Source organism: Dama dama, chromosome Y, assembly GCF_033118175.1.
Source record: "Dama dama isolate Ldn47 chromosome Y, ASM3311817v1, whole genome shotgun sequence".
Taxonomy (NCBI): Eukaryota; Metazoa; Chordata; class Mammalia; order Artiodactyla; family Cervidae; genus Dama; species Dama dama.
In genome coordinates, this window is record NC_083715.1 from 14,227,852 (window position 1) to 14,244,712 (window position 16,861).

Sequence of the window (16,861 nt, forward strand, 5' to 3'; positions counted from 1 at the left end):
TCCTCTTTCCCACCCTGGACAGGATCACTGCAGAGATAGGTCGACCAATGTCCCTTAGTCTGGTGACGCCTTGTGCCGCCTCTTCTCATCGCTTGGCAGTTCCTCTCCTGACACCTTCATCTGTACATCTGCACTGAGCAAGAAACACACACACACACACACACACACACACACACACACACACACACACACACAGACGCACATTAACACAGGTTACACAAAACCACGAGTGTATATACACACACATGCTCTGCATGGGGACTCAAACATAAACAGGGAACACGGGTCTCTCAGTAGCTGAAGACGGCTGTGCACAGCAATGTGGGAAATGGCATCAGTAGGCACCATGTCCTTCCATTGAGGCCCTCTGTGCACCTCGTCCTGCAGCTCTTCTGTGTTTTCCCAAGCCGGCCTGAAGCTGGTACCAGCATGGCCTGCGTGGTGGCGGTGAGATGGTGAGTGCTGGATGTGGAAATTAAGACACGACCCCAAAGTCAGCACCTAAGTGCACAGGCAGCCCATGGAGCATGCCTTTCAAGTCATAGGCTACCCCAGGAGCAGTGGTGGGAGAGAAGGACCCAGACAGTCTAAAACTTTTGGAGCAGCAGAAGGCAGGGTATAGCGTGATTGACCGAAGGATGATTCTGAAAAACAGACGTCATTCACCCTGCCTCGACCAGAATCACTGAGGATTCTGGCATTGCCACCACAGGTGCTTGGAGGGAGACTTCCTTCACTCACGGCCACACCGAGTCCCCAAGACTCCAGTCTCCGCCCGTCACCTGCCACGTGCATGAGACAAACCCAGGCTCCCCAGCCAGCTTGCATGAGCCTGAGGATTTCCATCTGGGAAAGGAGAGTGCCTCAGCCTCTCCACGGATGTCCCATAAGGGCCCCGCTGCAGACCCCCTCACCACCTGTGTTTCTGTCACCTCCCCCTCGTGGCACAAATTTCCTCCGTGGGCTAGTACTTCAGGGGATCGTCCCACACCTCCTGGCCAATGATCTGATGGCAATAACAGCAAGGTCAGCCCAGGGCTGATCAGGCCCCTAAACCTCCCGTGAGAAGCCAAGGGCTCCAATATCAATCGCCAACTGTGCACACGCCCAAACCAAACCCACCTCAGCAATCCTGTCCAATGCTGGGCAGTTGTGGCCTGACAGCCAATTGAGAAAGTTCAGGCTCCTGGGTTCGTGCCTGCGGCTGGGTGCTCCCCGATCAAAGGCCCAAGACCAGTGCACTGGTGTGGAACAACATGCCCTATACACTTTAGGAAGACAGGGGAGACAGGGGCGGATGCGGCAGCTGAAGCATCCATCCACACCCCGAAACAGGCCCCCTTGCCTACCAACACTCATCACTCTATGAGCCCCGTTTAACAGTGATGTCAAGATAATATTCCTTAACAAACATCATGTTGCAGAAGTACAGATTGTCCCAAAACGAGAAGACCAGTTTGCAGAGGGACCGTGGTTGTCTCCGCACCTGCATCTGCCAGCACAGGGAGGAGGAAAATGTGCAAGCATCGAGGGGCCTCTGCTTGCCTACCATGCGGGTCTTAACAGCCTCCATGATGCTTCTGCAATGTCTCACAGTACAGGCCCATGGATAACACCATCCCCCACCTCCCTGTCAAGTGCCATACCCACCCATCCTCAGCCTCCCTCACTGACCTTCAAGTCGATCCTGTACCTAAGAAAATCTTCATCCTGGGCGCTGATTATGATTGACACTAGAGTGTGATTCATAAACTGCTTTGTGTCAAGGAGACAATCAGGCCACTTTCCGGGCCAAGAAGAGCCAGGTGCAACAGCCCTAGTCTGGCCTGGAGAACGACACTGGAACAGGCATCTGCAAGGATGCTATGCACTCGCGCTTGCCTGGTCACGACTCACATTTCAGGCCCTGCCATACCATCAGACCTGCTCGTGGCTCTGGGTTCCCTGTGCTGTTCTGCAGCTCAGGTGGTCTGCAACCCAAAGGCAGGGGTTAATTCTCATCTCTCCTAACTGCCTTCTCGCCCGTGTTTGCTGGGTAGTAGCATGTCACTGGTAACATTGTTAGCACTTGCACTCCTTGTGACTACCATATCTGGAAAAAACTGGGTTGTGTGTGTATTTCTGTGTGTGTCTCAATGTGTGTGTATCTGTGTGTGTGTGTGTGTGTGTGTGTGTGTGTGCGCGTGGGCAGGAGACTGCCATGTCTCTGCAATTTCCAGGGATCATCCACATTTACAAGATAAATTTCTGAGTTGCTGTACTAGTGTACTATCTCTGGTCATCCTGACCTAGAGGCCCTGGGTACTGATTCTCCTCAGATGCAGGCCTCAAGGGGAAACCGAGTCATGGCTGTGAAACTTCTAGGTGTGGCTCTGACCAGATACTCCTCCGCCGTGCCTTTGGAACCTACCAATGCCCAGGACCACACTTCCGTCATCGGCCTGGAGCACCCTACCTCTGCCCTCGCCACACACCCACACACCCCCACTCCTGCACATGCTCCTGCTTCTGCTCCACCTCCTCCTACTCTTCCCGACAGGCAAACACCTAGGAGCAGAAGGAAGGATACAGCTTTGACCCAGAAGCCAGGGATGACCTGGAGGATGGCCTTCTCCGAGCCAAGTGACACTTCCTCCTTAGATGGTTCACGCTCATGAAGCGAACAGAGGCCCGACGGTTTTGCTCATTCAGGGAGATCACTTCCAACTTCAGGGCGGTCAGTGTCTGTAGTGCATTTGGCACCGGCCGCTCTTTCAGTCCTCCAGGTTCTTCCAGGCCCTGCTCCTCCACCGTCTTCTCCTCCAGCTCCTGGGAGACCCCTGATCCCACTCCTCATCTGCCACAACCTCCACCTCCTCCATGACGTCATCCGCCAGCAGCTGGCACACCTGCCTGATCCCCGCCTCGTCTCCCCCCACCAGGGCCCTCCCGCTGTCCTCCACTGCCTCCACCACTTAGAGGGTGACCTCTTCGCCTGCTGTGCCAGCTGGTCGCTGCAAAGTCCAGCCGTGCACGGCATCGCGAAGGCAGGCCCCATGGACACTGCCCCCTGAGCACCCGGGCTCCCAGCTAAGAAGGTCTGGAGTCCCGGGATGCTCCTGACTTCCTCCAGCCGCCTCTCACGCTCCTCTGGGACATGGCTGTGACCCCGAGCTGGGGCAGATGTGAAGGACCCGGACATACTAGCACAGCAAGTGGTGCACAATGGCGGGCCAGCTGAGGTAACCGGGTGTGGCTCGCTAGCTCTTTCCGGCGGGGTTAGAGCGGAATGGTCCGGAAGCGGGGCCTGGAGTGTGACAGGTGGCCATAGGCTGAAGAAAGGGGTTCTGGAGAGGCAACGACAGGGTGCACGGGGATCAGCCCAACACGCGGGCCCCCTAGGCTCTGAGACAGGCTCAGGCTGCTGGGTCAAATCGAGACCAATGGCAGAGAGGGTATTGGGCGGCATCCTGAGAGAATCTCCTCTAGACCAGAGGGTGGCTTCCCCGCTTCCTGGCTTCCAGTGCCCCCACGTGGCGCCACTCGGCTTCAGGGAGGGCATGGCTATTTCATCTGGCCTTACTGCAGGCGCTGGCATTTAATTGGCCTCTGGAATTTCAAGCCATGTGTTCTCACTCTGCAATCTAAAGAGAACACTGCTGTGTCCCATGGGACCGCCCATCCCTAGGAGCTCTCCCAGAGTATCTAAAGGTTAGGCAGGGGTGCAAAGAGGCTGGATCCCTTCCTTCCGGGGACAGGATCCTGCTACTGTCTGGATGGTAGGGGAGTGTGTGCAAACCCCAACCCTTGCAACACTTGACCTCCACTCTTCAGGCGCACCAATCCATAGGGCAGAGATCTCCCTCTTTGTCTCTGCTTCTCGCCTGTCACTGATTCTGGTGATCCTGCTGTTTGTGCACAAGGGAATGCTGCCTGTGTGTCTCTGACCCTCTAAGCGGTATTGTGGTCCTCTGCCATTCTCCGGACACCAGCGCTCAGAAGAGACGTTTCACCTTGGAGTGAAGGTAAGCCCTTCTCCTCCTCAGTGAGTTGCACCCATGGCAGATGAGACTGTTCTGGGCCACAGGGTCGGAGAGTGCTCTCTCAAACTGGAAAGCCCATGTGGGTGGTTGCTGCTGAAGCACAGAAGGGGACGGGCGACCCTCCCACCCTCACTGGGCAGACATGAACGCTGCACAAGACTCTGGTGACACGGCCACACCTTGCACTGAGTGAGAAACGGGTCACGGTTTGCTGGCATGACGGAACTCCCTGAAGCTTGCTGGAATGCCTACCAGTGAGAGGCTAAGGACACCAGCGTGTTGAGTTCCATGACACACAAGTGCCGGAGGCCTGCACAATGGCCCGTTTACCCTATCCAGGCTCTTTCAAAGAGGTTCTGTTCTCCAGGTGAGAAGACATCCCAGCCTACCCGGTGGCCCAAAACTGTGGGGCTGGTATCAGCAAGACGACCAACCTAAGCCATCCTTCCTATAGTCCTCATAGGCGGTATCTGTGTTCTGCAAATGGTACAAAGAGCGATGTCTCACACTCGATGATTCTGCAGGTAGCAGGTCCTTATGCTCCAGTGCCACTTTATCTCTAAAACCTTACACAAAAGGCAAAGGGTGCTCATGCTCCTTGCCAGGACTTGGGAAGAATGCCCAGCACTTAAGAAGGATGCCAAGACCCTCATAGCTGTTTGTCCAAATGGCTTTGGGTTCTCCCACCGCAGCTTCTGTGCCTGGGACAGGGAGGTTGCAAGTGCCTCATGGCATGCCACGCTCACACCCTGTGCCTGCTAGATTGCCTGGAGTTTCGCACGGACAGCCTACGTCAGCACAGCTGACATGTAGTGTTCGACCGTGCCTGTGTGTGCTCCTTCGGGAGGGAGCGTGCTGACTGATGGGCTGATTCTGAGCAGCATCGAGCCAGGATTTCTCCAATTTATCCTTCTCACGTGTGTGGAACAAGGCTTCAGGGCAGCAGGCTCTCATGTGCCTCCTCCTCCTTTGCGTCTCTGCCCTTGTCTACAGGACCTTAACCTCCTCACCACCCCGGGTCCTGCCATAGCCACTTCCAACATTTCCATCAGCTGGCCAACTCTGTCACAGACTCAGGGGTCCACAGGCAGTGGTTTCAAATCCCCACCCCACCTGATTTGCCCTGGGTGAATCCTCTAACCACCGAACTCTCCACCTGGTCCAAATACACAAAATAACACGGTAGAAAATGTGAACTTGTATTTCTTTTTGGTCTAATTGCACACATGGGAGCCAAGCTCTGATTTATCACTGGCCATCGTTTCCTTCTTCCCACCCTGGACACGACCACTGCAGAGATAGGTCGACCAATGTCCCTCAGTATGGTGACGCCTCGTGCCGCCTCTTCTCGTCGCTTGGCAGTTCCTCTCCTGACACCTTCATCTGTACATCTGCACTGAGCAAGAAACACACACACACACACACACACATAGACCCACATTAACACAGGTGACACAAAACCACGAGTGTATATACACACACATGCTCTGCATGGGGACTCAAACATAAACAGGGAACACAGGTCTCTCAGTAGCTGAAGACGGCTGTGCACAGCAATGTGGGAAATGACATCAGTAGGCACCGTGTCCTTCCATTGGGGCCCTCTGTCCACCTCGTCCCGCAGCTCTTCCGTATTTTCCCAAGCCGGCGTGAAGCCGGTACCAGTGTGGCCTGCATGGTGGCAGTGAGATGGTGAGTGCTGGATGTGGAAATTAACACACGACCCCAAAGTCAGCACCTAAGTGCACAGGCAGCCCATGGAGCATGCCTTTCAAGTCATAGGCTACCCCAGAAGCAGTGGTGGGAGGGAAGGACCCAGACAGTCTCAAACTTTCGGAGCAGCAGAAGGCCGGGGATAGCGCGATTGACCGAAGGATGATTCTGAAAAACAGACGTCATTCACCCTTCCTCGAGCAGAATCACTGAGGATTCTGGCATTGCAACCACAGCTGCTTGGAGGGAGACTTCCTTCACTCACGGCCAAACCGAGTCCCCAAGACTCCAGTCTCAGCCCGTCACCTGCCACGTGCCTGAGACAAACCCAGGCTACCCAGCCAGCTTGCATGAGCCTGAGGATTTCCATCTGGGAAAGGAGAGTGCCCCAGCCTCTACACGGATGTCCCGTCAGGGCCGCGCTGCAGACCCCCTCACCACCTGTGTTTCTGTCACCTCCCCCTCGTGGCACAAATTTCCTCCGTGGGGTAGTACTTCAGGGGATCGTCCCACACGTCCTGGCCAATCATCTGATGGCAATAAGAGCAAGGTCAGCCCAGGGCTGACCAGTCCGCTAACCCTCCCATGAGAAGCCAAGGGCTCCAATATCAATTGCCAACTGTGCACACGCCCAAACCAAACCCACCTCAGCAATCCTGTCCAATGTTGGGCAGTTGTGGCCTGATAGCCAATTGAGAAAGTTCAGGCTCCTGGTGTCCTGCCTGCGGCTGGGTGCTCCCCGTTCAAAGTCCCAGGACCAGTGCACTGGTGTGGAACGACATGCCCTATACCCTTTCGGAAGACAGGGGAGACAGGGGCGGATGTGGTAGCTGAAGCATCCACCCACACCCCGACCCAGGCCCCCTTGCGTACCAACACTCACCACTCTATGAGCCCCGCTACCAGTGATGTCAAGGTAATATTCCTTAACAATCACCATGTTGCAGAAGTACAGATTGTCCCAAAACGAGAAGACCAGTTTGCAGAGGGACCGTGGTTGTCTCCGCACCTGCATCTGCCACCACAGGGAGGAGGGAAAATGTGCAAGCATCGAGGGGCCTCTGCTTGCCTACCATGCGGGTATTAACAGCCTCCATGATGCCTCTGCAAAGTCTCACAGTACAGGTCCATGGATAACACCATCCCCCACCTCCCTGTCACGTGCCATACCCACCCATCCTCAGCCTCCCTCACTGACCTTCAAGTCGATCGTGTACCTAAGAAAATCTTCATCCTGGGCGCTGATTATGATTGTCACTTGAGTGTGATTCATAATCTGCTTTGTGTCAAGGAGACAATCAGGCCACATTCCGGGCCAAGAAGAGCCAGGGGCAACAGCCCTAGTCTGGCCTGGAGAACGACACTGGAACAGGCATCTGCAAGGATGCTGTGCACTCGAGCTTGCCTGTTCACTACTCATATCTTCAGGCCCTGCCATACCATCAGACCTGCTCGTGACTCTGGGTTCCCTGTGCTGTTCTGCAGCTCAGGTGGTCTGCAACCCAAAGGCAGGGGCTAATTCTCATCTCTCCTAACCGCCTTCTCACCCGTGTTTGCTGGATAGTAGCATGTCACTGGTAACATTGTTAGGACTTGCAGTCCTTGTGACTACCAAATCTGGAAGAAACTGGGGTGTGTGTGTGTTTCTGTGTGTGTCTCAATGTGTGTGTATCTCTGTGTGTCTGTGTCTGTGTGTGTGGGTGTGTGCGTGGGCAGGAGACTGCTATGTCTCTGCCATTTCCAGGGATCATCCACATTTACAAGATAAATGTCTGCAGTTGCTGTACTAGTGTACTCTCTCTGGTCATCCTGACCTAGAGGCCCTGGGTACTGATTCTCCTCAGATGCAGGCCTCAAGGGGAAACCCTGAGTCCTGGCTGTGAAACTTCTAGGTGTGGCTCTGACCAGACACTCCTCCGCTGTGCCTTTGGAACCTACCAATGCCCAGGACCACACTTCCGTCTTCGGCCTGGAGCACCCTACCTCTGCCCTCGCCACACACCCACACACCCCCTCTCCTGCACATGCTCCTGCTTCTGCTCCACCTCCTCCTCCTCTTCCCGACAGGCAAACACCTAGGAGGAGAAGGAAGGATACAGCTTTGGCCCAGAAGGCAGGGATGACCTGGAGGATGGCGCTTCTCCGAGCCAAGTGTCGCTTCTTCCTTATATGGTTCACGCGCATGAGCGAACAGAGGCCCGACGGTTTTGCTCATTCAGGGAGCTCACTTCCAACTGCAGGGCGGTCAGTGCCTGTATCGCATTTGGCGCCGGCCGCTCTTTCTGTCCTCCAGGTTCTTCCAGGCCCTGCTCCTCCACCGTCTTCTCCTCCAGCTCCTGGGAGACCCCTGATCCCACTCCTCATCTGCCACAACCTCCACCTCCTCCATGACGTCATCCGCCAGCAGCTGCACACCTGCCAGATACCCGCCTCGTTTCCCCCCACCAGGGCCCTCCTGCTTTCCTCTACTGCATCCACCACATAGAGGGTGAACTCTTCGCCTGCTGTGCCAGCTGGTCGCTGCAAAGTCCAGCCGTGCACGGCATCACGAAGGCAGTCCCCATGGACACTGCCCCCTGAGCATCCGTGCTCCCAACTAGAAAGGTCCGGAGTCCCGGGATGCTCCTGCCTTCCTCCAGCCGCCTCTCACGCTCCTCTGGGACATGGCTGTGACGCCGAGCTGGGGTAGATGTGAAGGGCCCGGACATAATAGCACAGCAAGTGCTGCACAACGGCGGGCCAGCTGAGGTAACCGGGTGTGGCTCGCTAGCTCTTTCCGGCGGGGTTAGAGCGGAATGGTCAGGAAGCGGGGCCTGGAGTGTGATAGGTGCTCAGAGGCTGAAGAAAGGGGCTCTGGAGAGGCAATGACAGGGTACTCGGAGATCAGCCCAACACGCGGGCCCCCTAGGCTGTGAGACAGGCTCAGGCTGCTGGGTCAAATCGAGACCAATGGCAGAGAGGGTATTGGGCGGCATCCTGAGGGAAACTCCTCTAGACCAGAGGGTGGCTTCCCCGCTTCCTGGCTTCCAGCGCCCCCACGTGGCGCCACTCGGCTTCAGGGAGGGCATGGCTATTTCATCTGGCCTTACTGCAGGCGCTGGCATTTAATTGGCCTCTGGAATTTCAAGCCATGTGTTCTCACTCTGCAATCTAAAGAGCACACTGCTGTGTCCCATGGGACCGCCCATCCCTAGGAGCTCTCCCAGAGTATCTAAAGGTTAGGCAGGGGTGCAAAGTGGCTGGAAACCTTCCTTCCTGGGACAGGATCCTGCTACTGTCTGGAAGGTAGGGGAGTGTGTGCAAACCCCAACACTTGCATCACTTGACCTCCACTCTTCAGGCGCACCAGATCCATAGGGCAGAGAACCCTCTCTTTGTCTCTGCTTCTCGCCTGTCACTGATTCTGGTGATCCTGCTGTTTGTGCACAAGGGAATGCTGCCTGTGTGTCTCTGACCCTCTAAGCGGTATTGTGGTCCTCTGCCATTCTCCGGACACCAGCGCTCAGAAGAGACGTTTCACCTTGGAGTGAAGGTAAGCCCTTCTCCTCCTCAGTGAGCTGCACCCATAGCAGATGAGACTGTTCTGGGCCACAGGGTCGGAGAGTGCTCTCTCAAACTGGAAAGCCCACGTGGGTGGTTACTGCTGAAGCACAGAAGGGGACGGGCGACCCTCCTTCCCTCACTGGGCAGACATGAACGCTGCACTGGACTCTGGTGACACTGCCACACCTTGCGCTGAGGGAGAAACGGGTCACGGTCTGCTGGCATGACGGAACTCCCTGAAGCTTGCTGGAATGCCTACCAGTGAGAGGCTAAGGACACCAGCGTGTTGAGTTCCATGACACACAAGTGCCGGAGGCCTGCACAATGGCCCGTTTACCCTATCCAGGCTCTTTCAAGGAGGTTCTGTTCTCCAGGTAAGAAGACATCCCAGCCTACCCGGTGGCCCAAAACTGTGGGGCTGGTATCAGCAAGACGACCAACCTAAGCCATCCTTCCTATAGTCCTCATAGGCGGTATCTGTGTTCTGCAAATGGTACAAAGAGAGATGTCTCACACTCGATGATTCTGCAGGTAGCAGGTCCTTATGCTCCAGTGCCACTGTATCTCTAAAACCTTACACAAAAGGCAAAGGGTGCTCATGCTCCTTGCCAGGACTTGGGAAGAATGCCCAGCACTTAAGAAGGATGCCAAGACCCTGACAGCTGTTTGTCCAAATGGCTTTTGGCTCACCCACCGCAGCTTCTGTGCCTGGGACTACAGCCCAATCTGTGTCTCAGCTCCTCTGCACTCAACGATCATGCCCAGGTGATTTCCTCCTGCCTCTCCTTTCTGGCAGAGGTCCGGGCTGCAGGCGTCTATTTCCATGGAGAACTTGCTAACTCAGTGAGATCATAGGGCATGATTCCCTGGCTTCACTGCTTCTACTGGCAAGAGTCTATGTTCCGTTAATGTTTCTGCTGTCCTTGCTTGCGTCACCTAGCTAGGTGTCTTCCGATTGTTCACCCTCACAAGTGTACTGGTAGGCGTTTCTCCGCACGAATATGCACACATGTCCACATGTCCACACTCACATCCCTGAGAGGAGACTTACACATGTGCGGAACCTGGATTTTGGTAAGCCCCCGAAATGCTTTGTCCATGTTATTTTCCTTCACTTTTTCGTTGATCCTGTCAGCTTGCACTTTTATCTCTGTGACTTGTGTTCAACTTTACCAAGATCCTGGCATTGGTCATGACAGGGACAGACCTGCAGAGCGTGTGGCAGGCCTGGAAGTGCTCGGTGTGGACAGCTGAATGACTTGTTCCTGTGTTCCATATTCTCCCATAACCTTGGGCATGTTCACATTCCCAGTCATGTTAGCATGATTCCATTACCTGTGCTTTCCTTCACAGAAACAGAAAACAAGGGCCTTTGGGCTCAGCTGACTTGGAGAACGCCTTTCTTGGTGTGCACCACTCTACATCATGCCTTGTCAAGTCTGTGTCCCATTGCATGCCTATATCCTTTAGGGCCCACAGCTTTCTGGTTAAGGGTCCCTGTCCTCCTTATCTCCTGAGCTTTCTGTGGGCACCTGTCTACCTGTGCCCCCAGTGCTCTCTCCCTGTAGCTGGAGAAGGCCAATGAAATGCCCAAGGCTCCAACAGCCCCAAGAGACCGTGGCAGGCCTGGCACAGATACAATGTCGTGAAGAAGGTGCACATGCGTCTACAGGTTCTCCTCCAGTACAACGCATGGGATCTGAGACCAGAAAGGAAAGGTGGCATCGCTAGAACTAGTCCCTTCATTTTCCTACTACCCAGACTCATGGAGTCCCCGAACAGATGATACCCTGGGAAACTGGCCCTTTAAGCCCTCGGCTCATGCCCCGCTTGGGCAGAAATTATCATTTCTATCTCAAGTGCACCCAGAGGGCTTGATCCCACCCAACGCCTCAATCATTTGATAAATTCCAGGCCTTTATTTCAGGTGCTCTCATTAGGCCCAGGTGGATTCTGGAAAGACAGGCATTCCTGCTTGCCTACGTAGCCCATGCGCCAAGGAAGGCAGTCCCCAGTTGTGCCCAGGGACATGGAAAACGGTCACCTGAAAAGTAGGTTCCCTCTGAGTGACACCTGGTGCAGATTCCCTAAGACAAAATCGGAGATTCTGCTCCAGCGAGACTGCCAGGATCTACCCTCAAGGTCAGACTGTCACTTTTGCCACTCTGGCCTTAGAGCCAGGGGCAAGACCCTAGAAGAGGGAAGAAATTCATGTCAGGGGGTTCACACGAACCATGAGGTACCTTTTGGCAGGACCACGGAAAACACGCAGGGCCCCAGGGCCCTCCTTGTCTCCCACTGTCCCAGGGTCCCTTGGGACAAGCAGCCAGCCCACCATCCTTGCGTCCTCCCACTTCCCTGCCTCACAGGCACACGCCAGCAGAGTGACACACACGTACACCCCACATGTGCTCTCCTCGCCTTTCGGCACTGCCATGGAGGTTGCAAGTGACTCATGGCATCCCACGCTCACACCCTGTGCCTGCAAGATTGCCTGGGGTTTCGCACGGATGGCCTACGTCAGCACAGCTGACATGTAGTGTTCGATCGTGCCTGTGTGTGCTCCTTCGGGAGGGAGCGTGCTGACTGATGTGCTGATTCTGAGCAGCATTGAGCCAGGATTTCTCCAATTTATCCTTCTCACGTGTGTGGATCAAGGCTCCAGGGCAGCAGACTCTCTGTGCCTCCTCCTCCTTCGTGTCTCTGTCCTTCTCTACAGGACCTTAACCTGCTCACCACCCCGGGTCCTGCCATAGCCACTTCCAACATTTCCATCAGCTGGCCCACTCTGTCACAGACTCAGGGGTCCACAGGCAGTGATTTCAAATCCCCACGCCACCTGATTTGTCCTGGGTGAATCCTCTAACCACCCAAGCCTCCACCTGGTCCAAATACACAAAATAACACGGTAGAAAATGTGAACGTGTATTTCTTTTTGGTCTAGTTGCACACATGGGAGCCAAGCTCTGATTTATCACTTGCCATCCTTTCCTCTTTCCCACCCTGGACAGGATCACTGCAGAGATAGGTCGACCAATGTCCCTCAGTATGGTGACGCCTCGTGCCTCCTCTTCTCGTCGCTTGGAAGTTCCTCTCCTGACACCTTCATCTGTACATTTGCACTGAGCAAGAAACACACACACACACACACACACACACACACACACACACACACACATAGACCCACATTAACACAGGTGACACAAAACCACGAGTGTATACACACACACATGCTCTGCATGGGGACTCAAACATAAACAAGGAACACAGGTCTCTCAGTAGCTGAAGACAGCTGTGCACAGCAATGTGGGAAATGGCATCAGTAGGCACCATGTCCTTCCATTGGGGCCCTCTGTCCACCTCGTCCCGCAGCTCTTCCGTATTTTCCCAAGCCGGCCTGAAGCCGGTACCAGCGTGGCCTGCGTGGTGGCGGTGAGATGTTGAGTGCTGGATGTGGAAATTAACACACGACCCCAAAGTCAGCACTTAAGTGCACAGACAGCCCATGGAGCATGCCTTTCAAGTCATAGGCTACCCCAGGAGCAGTGGTGGGAGGGAAGGACCCAGACAGTCTCAAACTTTCGGAGCAGCAGAAGGCAGGGGATAGCGCGATTGACCGAAGGATGATTCTGAAAAGCAGACGTCATTTACCCTGCCTCGAGCAGAATCACTGAGGATTCTGCCATTGCAACCACAGCTGCTTGGAGGGAGACTTCCTTCACTCACGGCCACACCGAGTCCCCAAGACTCCAGTCTCAGCCCGTCACATGCCACGTGCCTGAGACAAACCCAGGCTCCCCAGCCAGCTTGCATGAGCCTGAGGATTTCCATCTGGGAAAGGAGAGTGCCCCAGCCTCTACACGGATGTCCCGTCAGGGCCCCGCTGCAGACCCCCTCCCCACCTGTGTTTCTGTCACCTCCCCCTCGTGGCACAATTTTCCTCCCTGGGCTAGTACTTCAGGGGATCGTCCCACACGTCCTGGCCAATGATCTGATGGCAATAACAGCAAGGTCAGCCCAGGGCTAACCAGGCTCCTAACCCTCCCGTGAGAAGCCAAGGGCTCCAATATCAATCGCCAACTGTGCACACTCCCAAAACAAACCCACCTCAGCAATCCTTTCCAATCTTGGGCAGTTGTGGCCTGACAGCCAATTGAGAAATTTCAGGCTCCTGGTGTCCTGCCTGCAGCTGGGTGCTCCCCGTTCAAAGTCCCAGGACCAGTGCACTGGTGTGGAACGACATGCCCTATACCCTTTAGGGAGACAGGGGAGACAGGGGCGGATGCGGCAGCTGAATCATCCACCCTCACCCCAACCCAGGCCCCCTTGGGTACCAACACTCACCACTCTATGAGCCCCGTTTACCAGTGATGTCAAGGTAATATTCCATAACAATCACCATGTTGCAGATGTACAGATTGTCCCAAAACCAAAAGACCAGTTTGCAGAGGCACCTTGCTTGTCTCCGCACCTGCATCTGCCAGCACAGGGAGGAAGGAAAATGTGCAAGTATCGAGGGGCCTCTGCTTGCCTACCTTGCGGGCATTAACAGCCTCCATGACGCCGCTGCAAAGTCTCACAGTACAGGCCCATGGATAACACCATCGCCCACCTCCCTGTCAAGTGCCATACCCACTCATCCTCAGCCTCCCTCACTGACCTTCAAGTCGATCGTGTACCTAAGAAAATCTTCATCCTGGGCGCTGATTATGATTGACACTTGAGTGTGGTTCATAATCTGCTTTGTGTCAAGGAGACAATCAGGCCACATTCCTGGCCAAGAAGAGCCAGGGGCAACAGCCCTAGTCTTGCCTGGAGAAGGACACTGGAACAGGCATCTGCAAGGATGCTGGGCACTCGCGCTTGCCTTTTCACGACTCACATTTCAGGCCCTGCCATACCATCAGACCTGCTCGTGGCTCTGAGTTCCCTGTGCTGTTCTGCAGCTCAGGTGGTCTGCAACCCAAAGGCAGGGGCTAATTCTCATCTCTCCTAACCGCCTTCTCGCCCGTGTTTGCTGGGTAGTAGCATGTCACTGGTAACATTGTTAGGACTTGCAGTCCTTGTGACTACCATATCTGGAAGAAACTGGGGTGTGTGTGTGTTTCTGTGTGTGTCTCAATGTGTGTGTATCTCTGTGTGTCTGTGTCTGTGTGTGTGTGTGTGTGTGCAAGGGCAGGAGACTGCCATGTCTCTGCAATTTCCAGGGATCATCCACATTTACAAGATAAATGTCTGCAGTTGCTGTACTAGTGTTCTCTCTCTGGTCATCCTGACCTAGAGGCCCTGGGTACTGATTCTCCTCAGATGCAGGCCTCAAGGGGAAACCCTGAGTCCTGGCTGTGAAACTTCTAGGTGTGGCTCTGACCAGATACTCCTCCGCTGTGCCTTTGGAACCTACCAATGCCCAGGACCACACTTCCGTCATCGGCCTGGAGCACCCTACCTCTGCCCTCGCCACACACCCACACGCCCCCTCTCCTGCACATGCTACTGCTTCTGCTCCACCTCCTCCTCCTCTTCCCGACAGGCAAACACCTAGGAGCACAAGGAAGGATACAGCTTTGGCCCAGAAGGCAGGGATGACCTGGAGGATGGCTCTTCTTCGAGCCAAGTGACGCTTCCTCCTTAGATGGTTCACGCGCATGAAGCGAACAGAGGCCCGACGGTTTTGCTCATTCAGGGAGCTCATTTCCAACTGCAGGGCGGTCAGTGCCTGTATCGCATTTGGCGCCGGCCGCTCTTTCAGTCCTCCAGGTTCTTCCAGGCCCTGCTCCTCCACCGTCTTCTCCTCCAGCTCCTGGGAGACCCCTGATCCCACTCCTCATCTGCCACAACCTCCACCTCCTCCATGACGTCTTCCGCCAGCAGCTGGCACACCTGCCAGATACCCGCCTCGTCTCCCCCCACCAGGGCCCTCCCGCTGTCCTCCACTGCCTCCACCACTTAGAGGGTGACCTCTTCACCTGCTGTGCCAGCTGGTCGCTGCAAAGTCCAGCCGTGAACGGCATCACGAAAACAGGCCCCATGGACACTGCCCCCTGAGCACCCGGGCTCCCAGCTAAGAAGGTCCGGAGTCCCGGGATGCTCCTGCCTTCCTCCAGCCGCCTCTCATGCTCCTCTGGGACATGGCTGTGACCCCGAGCTGGGGCAGATGTGAAGGGCCCGGACATAATAGCACAGCAAGTGCTGCACAACGGCGGGCCAGCTGAGGTAACCGGGTGTGGCTCGCTAGCTCTTTCCGGCGGGTTTAGAGCGGAATGGTCAGGAAGCGGGGCCTGGAGTGTGACAGGTGGCCAGAGGCTGAAGAAAGGGGTTCTGGAGAGGCAACGACAGGGTGCACGGAGATCAGCCCAACACGCGGGCCCCCTAGGCTCTGAGACAGGCTCAGGCTGCTGGGTCAAATCGAGACCAATGGCAGAGAGGGTATTGGGCGGCATCCTGAGAGAAACTCCTCTAGACCAGAGGGTGGCTTCCCCGCTTCCTGGCTTCCAGCGCCCCCATGTGGCGCCACTCGGCTTCAGGGAGGGCATGGCTATTTCATCTGGCCTTACTGCAGGAGCTGGCATTTAATTGGACTCTGGAATTTCAAGCCATGTGTTCTCACTCTGCAATCTAAAGAGCACACTGCTGTGTCCCATGGGACCGCCCATCCCTACGAGCTCTCCCAGAGTATCTAAAGGTTAGGCAGGGGTGCAAAGTGGCTGGATACCTTCCTTCCTGGGACAGGATCCTGCTACTGTCTGAATGGTAGGGGAGTGTGTGCAAACCCCAACCCTTGCAACACTTGACCTCCACTCTTCAGGCGCACCAGATCCATAGGGCAGAGAACTCTCTCTTTGTCTCTGCTTCTCGCCTGTCACTGATTCTGGTGATCCTGCTGTTTGTGCACAAGGGAATGCTGCCTGTGTGTCTCTGACCCTCTAAGCGGTGTTGTGGTCCTCTGCTATTCTCCGGACACCTGCGCTCAGAAGAGATGTTTCACCTTGGAGTGAAGGTAAGCCCTTCTCCTCCTCAGTGAGTTGCACCCATGGCAGATGAGACTGTTCTGGGCCACAGGGTCGGAGAGTGCTCTCTCAAACTGGAAAGCCCACGTGGGTGGTTACTGCTGAAGCACAGAAGGGGACGGGCGACCCTCCCTCCCTCACTGGGCAGACATGAATGGTGCACAGGACTCTGGTGACACGGCCACACCTAGCGCTAAGGGAGAAACTGGTCACGGTCTGCTGGCTTGACGGTACTCCCTGAAGCTTGCTGGAATGCCTACCAGTGAGAAGCTCAGGACACCAGCGTGTTGAGTTCCACGACACACAAGTGCCGGAGGCCTGCACAATGGCCCGTTTACCCTATCCAGGCTCTTTCAAAGAGGTTCTGTTCTCCAGGTGAGAAGACATGCCAGCCGACCCGGTGGCCCACAACTGTGGGGCTGGTATCAGCAAGATGACCAACCTAAGCCATCCTTCCTATAGTCCTCATAGGCGGTATCTGTGTTCTGCAAATGGTAAAAAGAGAGATGTCTCACACTCGATGATTCTGCAGGTAGCAGGTCCTTATGCTCCAGTGCCACTGTATCTCTAAAACCT

At 55.3% G+C, this 16,861-nt stretch overlaps 1 pseudogene; it reads right to left on the reverse strand.

Annotated features, from left to right (window-relative positions):
• Positions 1–3,258: 3,258 nt before the first annotated feature.
• LOC133053637 (testis-specific Y-encoded protein 1-like) lies at positions 3,259–15,451 on the reverse strand (annotated as a pseudogene).
• Positions 15,452–16,861: the final 1,410 nt, after the last annotated feature.